Source organism: Zea mays, chromosome 2 (assembly GCF_902167145.1).
Source record: "Zea mays cultivar B73 chromosome 2, Zm-B73-REFERENCE-NAM-5.0, whole genome shotgun sequence".
NCBI classification, from domain to species: domain Eukaryota; kingdom Viridiplantae; phylum Streptophyta; class Magnoliopsida; order Poales; family Poaceae; genus Zea; species Zea mays.
Genome location: NC_050097.1, coordinates 156,470,346 through 156,480,505, shown reverse-complemented (window position 1 = coordinate 156,480,505; position 10,160 = coordinate 156,470,346). Strand labels below are relative to the sequence as shown.

The 10,160-nt window shown below is 44.8% G+C and overlaps 2 non-coding genes and 1 pseudogene across 2 annotated transcripts; all 3 read left to right on the top strand.

Moving 5' to 3' along the window:
- Positions 1-2,468: 2,468 nt before the first annotated feature.
- Positions 2,469-2,648, top strand: LOC111591054 (small nucleolar RNA Z112). The gene has a single exon (XR_004856817.1). It is a non-coding gene; the product is annotated as a small nucleolar RNA Z112 (small nucleolar RNA).
- Positions 2,649-2,704: 56 nt separating this feature from the next.
- On the top strand, positions 2,705-2,845 carry LOC111591073 (uncharacterized; annotated as a pseudogene).
- A 203-nt stretch (positions 2,846-3,048) lies between these two features.
- LOC111590990 (small nucleolar RNA SNORD14) lies at positions 3,049-3,166 on the top strand. Its single transcript, XR_004856756.1, has one exon. It is a non-coding gene; the product is annotated as a small nucleolar RNA SNORD14 (small nucleolar RNA).
- Positions 3,167-10,160: the final 6,994 nt, after the last annotated feature.

Below are 10,160 nucleotides of genomic sequence, written 5' to 3'. Positions count from 1 at the left end.
CAAGAACCTCAAAGGGTCCAAGAACGAGGAGCTCCATGTTGCCTCCCACAAGCACGTTTCATGTTCTTACTCTTTGATTATATTAAAGTAAACTTACTCTTCTTACTTTCAATAGCTGCTCTATCACTGTACAAAATTTAGCTCGTTGAGTGTGTTGAGATATTTTTTATACATGAAATTGCAGTTTCATCTGCTTTTGATGCCAGTTCTACAATCCATCAAAGTACTAGCTACAGTGTGCTCAATTTCTCAAATTATGTTTTCATTATTGAATCATGGTCACCTTATCCCCACCTTGCTTAAAGAATAAAGAAAGGTATGGATTCTTGAAGTGTGCTTCAATAGTTAATCATCCAACCTCAGTGTCCACCTTGACAGTGGTAAACCCTAAATGATAGCACCAATACCCATACTATATTGAATGTAGCATCACCTTGCATTGTGTAGCTGTATTGAATATAGCACCAACACTCATACTTGTAATCATTTGACTGAGTGAGCACCCTGCAACAATCTTTTTCTGAATCAAGATCTTTCATGGGCTGTTATCTCAGTTTCTTCTCATGTTTGACCATATGCTCATAACATTTGCTCCCTCCATTCACAAATATATTAGGCTGTTGACTTTTTTATAAAATTTTGACAACTCGTCGTATTTGGTGAACTTGACAAATATCTATCTGAAGATACAGAAAAAGATCGTCATTCTCATTTGGTGGAAGGTGCTTCTCCAAAGGTAGTTTCTTCGTATGTTTTTCAAAAATGTTAATCAGAACTTTATATTCTTCCACTTTAAATAGGCAGTTAATGTGGATAAAGTCAATTTGGCAACCTCGGGAGTACCCATGCCCAGTCCTGCCGGTGTAGAGCGCACTGTGTCGTGGCAGGCGCTCGAGCGCGGAGCCGGGGCATCAAGTGCGTAGTGTTGGTCGACCACAACTTCTAGCGACGAGGGCGAACTGTGGAGGGTGGCGGGTTGCTGGCTGCACGCACTGCTGAGGTTTGTTCTTTGGTCATCTTGCTTTATAAATTAGTTACTTATCTACAGTTGCTTAAGTTTCAATATTTTTGTTGGTATGGCTGCTGCTATACTCCCAAGTTCTGTTAGCCTCAGTCACCTCTGGAGACTAGGACTATGTTGATGTTTCTGCATTGCTGTGGTGCTTCACAGATCCTTATTATAATGCAAGCATTCGACTTTTCCTTTCGAATGGAGCACCATATTCTGCATTCATACCCAGCTATCCATATTCTCTGTTCCAGACATGGATATCTGTTAGATGGACCTATATATGGGGAATATGCATTACGGTCTCATTGCTGGTCTATTGCTGTTTCATTCCCTTCATGTTCATTTCTGAATGTGTTCATTTGGATATAACATTACAACTATCATAGTCAAATTAGTGTGAATAATAAGACATGTCATACAAAGGCTTACTTGCCAGTAGGATTTCAAGGACATTCATTTTATGATTGACAAAAAGCCTACTCAGGCAAAGTGTATCATGTCCCAAAACTGGTTGCATCAAAGAAAATACAAAAATAACACGGAATCAATACTGAATTAATAATCTGTACCAACCTGGCAAATATCTTCCTTTTTAGTTTGATATCTTGTTAATAGAATCCAGTGCAAAGGTTATTTTTCTCTCACCATCATTTTGTTTCGTCGGTGTAATGGTAGAGCAGGAGTGTGGTTTTGCTAATTGTTGAGTTGGCCTTTTTTGTTTCAGCTTCCATATGAAGTCATGACACCTCTTCAAGTAGCAGTTGCCGGTGTTCAAAAGGTATCACAGTTTAACACACAAGTTACTGTGGTTTGTCGAAAAAAGAACAGTAGCACATCTTGCTGTTATCATACCACTTTAATTTGCTGAAAGGAAAAGGTTCCAAATAGAAGGCGAATGTTGAGTTGTAACTCATTTGTATTTTTTAGTGCTTGGTGGGGAAGTAAAATACTCTTCTGAAAGTGTTGTGGAGTTCCTGTTTGAATCCTAATTTGGCAGATACGATACCTCTGTATGCAGGATCTGAGGCTTACTATTGCCGCTGATACACATCCTATGCTCGCTGAATTACTATAGAGATGATGGCAGAAAGATCCTACTCTAAGGCCAACCTTTGTAGAGATTGTGGATACACCAAACTCTATAAACGAGGTGTGCATTCACACAAAGAACTACATGCATTTACCCTGCTTTTGGTTTCATCTTATTCTATATTTTTTCACACGCTATATTGTAGGTGGTTCGGAGTTCTGTGCATCACAAGAGGCATCTAGGTCGATCTCACTCTTCTTCGTATTCATGGTTTTCCATTTCCATTCTCATGGTTGAGATCATGTTTCACATGTGTTTCCTGTGCACTACTTGTTTTTCTCATGTGATGTTTGCAGCATTAGACTTAGACATGAATATGATGCGAAGTTCATTCACTTGTAATCTTATTATGTAGGCGCAGTTGTAGTTCCAATGATGATTTAAAGACGTAGCAATAGGAAGTGTCGTTTGTCACTGTAAACAACAGCTGCTTCTTTCTTCTTCATGTGTCTATCTCTCGATCATAACCAATTTGGTCTAGGATACAACACCATCTGTAGTTGTTGGATTCAGCTGTAGTGTGATTTAAATCGTATCTATGCAAATTACTTGTTAGCTTATTCAATACATTTTAGTTTACGAACTGAATGTCTTGAAATTTGGGCCTGATGCCACGTCTCTGTTAGCCATACCAGAGATGTTATGATTATGCCGGAACAAAGTTGTTCCAATATTTCACATGTTGATAGGATCCTGGGGACCGCTTCTATGTGTCCACAATGTCGGTTAGTGTGATTACATTTTTCCTGCACGTAGACTATTTTTAATTAGTTTGCATTGTGTATAGGTTTGTTTCTCAACATTTTCAGTAGCCCTCCAATAGCTTTTGCCCTACCAGACTTGAGAGCTACTGCTGTTAATTCCTTGGATATATGAACCATTAATATTTCTGTGTAACCTTTTTTCTTCCCTAAGTGTTCCATTCATTGTTTGTCAGATTTTGATTGCAAATGATGATGAAATCAAGGCTTGTTTCTCTACGTTCTTAGTTGCCGCCAAAGAGCTTTCGCCCTGCCAGGCTTGAGAGCTAATGCTGCTAATTCCTTCCTTGGATGTGTGAGGGCAATTTTGCTTTGCAATCTGTTAAATCTTTACTGTGTGCTTCATTTTGTAAAAAATTATTGTGTGTATTATTGGAAGAATTTGTAAGGATATGCAAGCATTATGGCAATATAGAATTATAGTATTTTTATACATTCTTGTTTACAACAGTATTTTTATTCGTTTCAATGTTATTGGGGGGCTCTTCATCATTGCTGACCTTTACCTAGTCACTTGGTCTCGCTACAATGAGGCTCAAAGCACTCTGGTGGGCGGTTACCTATGACTTCTTCTCATGGAGGGTGGTCTGCCAACATCCACCAAGACAGAAGGAAGCTCCTTCAAGGGGCTCCATTGATACTTTACACCTAGAGAGGCAGATGGTTTTTGCCCCGAATTGTTTCTCTAGGACAACAATGGCACATCATCAGATTTATTTTCATGTCTTTATTGTATGATACCAATCTTGCATATATATGCATAATTAGTTAGTTACTACCATTTCAAGCATTCTAACAAGGTTCCATTGCCAGGAAGAATCACAGGGTACTGTAGAAAACATCATATCCTAAACATTATTTTTGGTATCCTAATCGACATTTTTTGTCCCAAACTTTTGGTTGTCCTTTCGACTCCAACAGATCTGCCTGTATAGGTCCAAGGCTAGCTATTATTGCCCTGATTGATTTTGTCTGTTATTATTGCACAATTTTCTATGATTTTCCCTATCTTGAGCTTATGTTTTACCTTTGCAGAATATCTTTTTTATGCCTAAGAAGTGAAGCTACAACACGCTAGAGCTATCGTGCTCGGCAAGACGAACCCTTCTTCTGCGATGATGGAATCCAACCCGTTCCTCGCATTCTAAGGCATCCTTACGGAGTTATGTTGCTAGATGGCTAATGCAACGGTATGCATCTTACTGTGCAAGGAGCAGCTCACCTGGAGGCTATCCAAGTTGGACCAGTGCGTGCAACTGAAGCTCACGGTGGTGCTCGTCGACCTCGACTCGTCGAACAATTGGTGGGCAAGCCAGCTGCCACGCTCGGGGTCGACATCTTCCAGCGGTTGCTCTCCGTGTTTAAGGACAATGGGCTCAAGCAAGAGATGGTGACATAGATCCCCATCAACTACGTGCAAAGCTCGCTGCACGGGCTGATGGCCAAAGACGTGCACAAGTATGTATGCCAAGTGTCGACTGGTTAAGGACGCCCGCAATGTATTTCATGGAATGCATGAGAGAAACGTTGTTTGTTGGACATCAACGATTTCTAGGTGTACACTCATACACTAGCAAGTACCCTTGAGCCATATCCACATCCAATACAAGAGAATGAGGATAATACAATGCCAAAATCACAAGTTAACAATAGAAAGAGCAAAAGAGGGATGAAATTTGATTACAAAATTGTGGAATAACTTGGAACAATTATTAATGTGATTTCTTTTTGAGAGAAAACAATCTTTTCTCACAGTTTGAATTATTGTTGGTCAAAAGATGTACCTATGTTCTTGAAAGTCTGCATGCTATCCTTCATGAGACAAGAGGCGTGAGACACTGGCGACACGGCTGATGGGGGACGTGGATAGCAATGGCGGCAATAACGATCTCTTCGCCATCTCCTGATAGATGGGATTCGTGGTGAGCACTGTTGCCTCGTCCTCGGTGACACCAAGGACCACCACACACCACTAGCAGTATTACTCATGCCAATCACCTACATGTGAGTACATACCAAACACCAATCTTGCTTAATCGTTGTGTGTTTTGTCTTTGTTTTTTTGAGTAGGTGGCTTTCATCTATTTCATGCATGTATTTCTCGACACAATTTAGATGCATAGTCTAGAGAATCTGATTTTATTCTTGTTCTAAATATTGAATTTGATGGAACATAACAAGACCTTGCTATGTTGCCCTTATCCAAATTGATCATAAGTTAATTTTAACATCATAAAGAAAATATCTGATTTACAGATGTCTGCCCAAAACAAACCACCAAGAAAATATTGCACATATTATCCTTCCATCTAATCTCATCAGATATGCTGAACAGGGGCGCAAAACCAAGAAAATATCTAATTTATCAGTAGTGTGTATAGGTAGAGAACTTGTAATGAAAAATGTTCTGTAGCTTCGAGTTGTTGATTTGCTGCTAATAGGGGTTTGTCCTACTCATTTCCACTTTTGATGTTGATTACTAGATGATATGTGCTTAGTGAATCTGGTCATATCTTTGTCCATCGGTTTGGTTTTAGTTTCTTTTCACGTCAAAGGTTGTCATGACATTTATTCATCGTTTGATAAATATGTTGAAGTCGAACATCTAGAGGATGATAACAAGTGTAACGAACCATCTTGTTGTTCGTTAAGATAAAAGGCCAGAGCATGGACATGACACAAGGTGATGGTGATGCAGCTACGTCGATCATGAGTATGTCATCATGCTTATCTGCTTCTTCGATCATGAGTATATTCTGCTATTTCCACACAAGTTGATGGTGATGTAGCTACAAAGCTTGTGAGGTTTTCAAATATTCTGAACTCTGATCTCAACAATTAAAAGAGCTAAGGATTCTGCCAACATTCAGAGATCACAGTTCCATGGGAATTTTGTTAGACAAAAAATAAAGCCACATGTTCTCTCTCCATGATCTGATAGGTGGCACTTATTCTTCCAAAAACTGGTAGCTCTGTCATTACCTAATACCTACTGCAGTAGCTCTGCCTTTTAGATATATATGCCTAATCTTCAGTAGATCATTCCACACAGGAGAGCTTTTTTTTATTATTCTGCTTAAGATGAGAAACAACTCGCTTCTTTAATTGTGTACAGTTTCCTACCAAATTCCTTTCCCATTTTCCATCGCCACTTGCAAAGGAGACTAATATTCATTCTTCTCAAATCTTTGACCCCTAAACGCCCTTTCTCTTTGGGTTTAGTAATCTTGATCCACTTGATTAAATGGTACTTTTTCTTCAACCAACCAATTTTGCTGTGAAAAGGAAAAAAGAAAAAAAAAGGTTTGGTTAATTCTATCATGCTCCTTGATATGGTTCTGTAACATATTTCTGCAATGCTCCTTTATTTAGTTCTTTACTTTTTTGTTAAGATATGAGGTGTAGCGATACAATATGTCTACTAACAGAGTTTGTGTTCTTGATAGTTCATTTAGGATTGAATGAAGTTACTGGTGTGACCTTGTCGAGACTGAAGTAAGGAGGGATAGAGCTAAAAACTCTCTTGACAGTAAGTTCTGGATACCTTAGTTTTGTGCTCATGAATCTTCTCTCTTGTGCTGCTACTCTATAAACCTTAGTTTTATGCTCATGAACCTTCTCTCTTGTGCTGCTACTCTATAATATACGTGCCACCTATAGTAATGTCTTAGCCAAATACATTTATTATTTTCTTAGACAAAAAATAAAGCCACATGTTCTCTCTCCATGATCTGATAGGTGGCACTTATTCTTCCAAAAACCGGTAGCTCTGCCATTACCTAATACCTACTGCAGTAGCTCTGCCTTTTAGATATATATGCCTAATCTTCAGTAGATCATTCCACACAGGAGAGCTTTTTTATTAATCTGCTTAAGATGAGAAACAACTCGCTTCTTTAATTGTGTACAGTTTCCTGCCAAATTCCCTTCCCATTTTCCATCATTTGGTTTGACTTAATTTTTATACTTGCAACACACGGACCTAAAAAGAGAGTCACCGATGCGGGTATGTGCAAGCTCCTTGGCGTACCCTCGAGAAAGAAAACATCGGATGAACGGCAAAGGCTGACTGCCATTTTGTGTATATCGTGATGGTTTCAACCCTGAAATATATCTGTCATTGTGGTCAGACTACTACAAAAAGAATATAGATGCTTACTGAAACAAGCATAATTCAACTAACAGTCACACATACATGCAGATAGAGTCAAACACACTCTGCCACTAACCAAAAAATAACAAGGCTACTCACTTTGCAAAGAAAAAAGAGATATAGAATAACAAGGCTACTCTACGAAGGATGTGTGAGTAACGAGTAAGGACAATGATGATAGTACTGCTTCCTCAGTATATCACTCATGCTCGCTCCTCATTATATCACTTTGCCAGCAATCATGTTTATATGCGCTTACTAAAGCAATATAACCGAGTATGTGGTTGATTTTGTGATCATGTATTTATTTCGCATCAAAAAAATGTTGATTGAAAGCTAATAAAGTTTATGGCTTTATGCAACATGCATGCTATCTATGTTCTAAAATTTCCTTGATATTTGGATACACAACATGCATGTTGTCTGGAGGAAGTAATTTGTGTTAGTCTAGCCTGTTTTCTCACTCCAGGGTCTTGTTGCAATTATGCAACTGTCTGATTTGTATGCCTTTTCTTGTTACTTACTCCCTCCGTGCCAAACTATAACATGTTTTGGTATCTCCAGGTTCGTAACTTTACTATATCTAGAAGCGTAGCAAAAGTTATCAATCTAAAATAGCCTAAATCTTGTATAATCTGGAAGAATTTTTTGGTGTATGCTTTTTTAGCATTAGACACGTAGTATGCTATGTTAGGCTTGTTTACTTTATTTTATTATTGCAGTTTTGTCGGCGTTTCGAGACCGGGGGGTCCCTCGGGCCGACGAGTGAGTGTCGCCGCGTGCCCCAGCCCAGATGGGTCGAGCGCGAGGGCGAGCGCGAAGGGGGGAGAAGCGAGGCGGCCGGAGTCCGGCGTGAGAGAGGTGGGAATCCCGCGGCCTTCGTGTTCGTCCCGCGCCCAGGTCGGGTGCGCTTGCAGTAGGGGGTTACAAGCGTCCACGCGGGAGAGGGAAGCGAGCGGCCCCAAGAGAGCGCCTGTCTCGTCCTCGTCCCCGCGCGGCCAACCTTCTCTAAGAGGGCCCTGGTCCTTCCTTTTATAGGTGTAAGGAGAGGATCCAGGCGTACAATGGGGGTGTAGCGGAGTGCTACGTGTCTAGCGGGGGAGAGCTAGCGCCCTAAGTACATGCCGTCGTGGCAGCCGGAGAATTTTGGCACCCAGCTGGTGTGATGTCGTGGCCGTCGGAGGAGCGATGGAGCCTGACGGAGGGACAGCTGTCGGAGCGGTTGGGTCCTTGCTGACGTCCTCTTGCTTCCGTAAGGGGGCTGAGAGCCGCCGTCGTCACAGAGCATGCGAGGCGCCATCATTGCCTATCTGGCGGAGCTAGCCAGATGGGACACCGGTCTTGTTCCCTGCGGCTCGAGTCAGCTCAGGGTAGGGTGATGATGGCGCTTCCTGTTGACGTGGCTGGCCTGCGCCCTAGGTTGGGCGATGTGGAGGCTCCTCCGAAGCCGAGGTCGAGCCTGTCTTCCGTGACCGAGGCCGAGTCCGAGCCCCTGGGTCGGGCGAGGCGGAGGTCGTCGGCTGAGGCCAGGGCGGAGTCCGAGCCCTGGGGTCGGTTGAAGCGGAGTTCGTCGTCTTCTAGGGCTGAGCCCGAGTCCGAGCCCTGGGTCGGGCGGAGCGGAGTTCGTCGTCTTCTGGGGCTGAGCCCGAGTCCGAGCCCTGGGTCGGGCGGAGCGGAGTTCGCCGTCTTCCGGGGCTTAGCCCGAGTCCGAGCCCTGGGGTCGGGCGGAGCGGAGTTCGCCGTCTTCCGGGACTTAGCCCGAGTCCGAGCCCTGGGTCGGGCGGAGCGGAGTTCGCCGTCTTCCGGGGCTTAGCCCGAGTCCGAGCCCTGGGTCGGGCGGAGCGGAGTTCCCTATGGTGCCTTTGGCAGGGCCCGACTGCTTGTCAGTCTCACTCTATCAAGTGGCACTGCAGTCGGAGTGGAGCAGGCGGCGCTGTCCTTCTGTCAGGCTGGTCAGTGGAGCGGCGAAGTGACGACGGTCACTTCGGCTCTGCCGGGGGGCGCGCGTCAGGATAAAGGTGTCAGGCCACCTTTGCGTTAAATGCTCCTGCGATTTGGTCGGTCGGTGCGGCGATTTAGTCAGGGTTGCTTCTTAGCGAAGGCAGGGCCTCGGGCGAGCCGTAAATATGTTCGCCGTCGGAGGGGGGGCCTCGGGTGAGACGGAAATCCTCCGGGGTCGGCTGCCCTTGTCCGAGGCTAGGCTCGGGCGAGGCGTGATCAAGTCGCTCGAATGGACCGATCCCTGACTTAATCGTACCCATCAGGCCTTAGCAGCTTTATGCTGATGGGGGTTACCAGCTGAGAATTAGGAGTCTTGAGGGTACCCCTAATTATGGTCCCCGACAGTAGCCCCCGAGCCTCAAAGGGAGTGCTAGCACTCGCTTGGAGGCTTTCGTCGCACTTTTTTGCAAGGGACCAGCCTTTCTCGGTTGCATTTTGTTCCGGTGGGTGCGCGCAAGCGCACCCGCCGGGTGTAGCCCCCGAGGCCTCGGAGGAGTGGTTTCACTCCTTCGAGGTCTTAATGCCTCGCGCAATGCTTCGGCTGGTCTAGTTGTTCCCTCATGCGAGCTGGTCGTAGCCCGGGTGTACGGTCGGGTCCCAAGTTCTCGGGCTGGTATGTTGACGCTGTCAACGGATCGGCCGGAGCCGGGTTTGCGAGAGCAGCCCCCGAGCCTCTGCACAGGGCGAGAGGACGATCAGGGACAGACTCGGCTTTTTTACATACGCCCATGCGTCGCCTTTCCACAAGGAGGGGGGGGGGGGGAAGCGCCATGTTGCCCTCGATGGGCGCCGAACATGGTGTCTCCGGTGAGCTGCAAGCGGGTAATCCGAGTGGACGTCCGTGCCCCGTTCGTTAGGGGTCGGCTAGGGGCCCAGAGGCACGCCCAAAAGTACCTGCGGGTGATCTGCCGGACCCGGTCCCCTAGCGACGGGGTCCGAGGGCTCGATGCCTCCCTCTGATGGGATTCCGTTACAAGATCGCTCCCGCTGGTCTCGGAAATGTCCTAGGGTACCTCGGGAGCGCAGCCCGAGCCTTGGTTATGTATCAAACGTACCCATGGTCATCCCTCGCTCGGCGTCTGAGGCGGCTGTGAACCCTTCGGGGGCCAGCCTTCGAACCCCTGATCAGTAATGGGCGTGGAG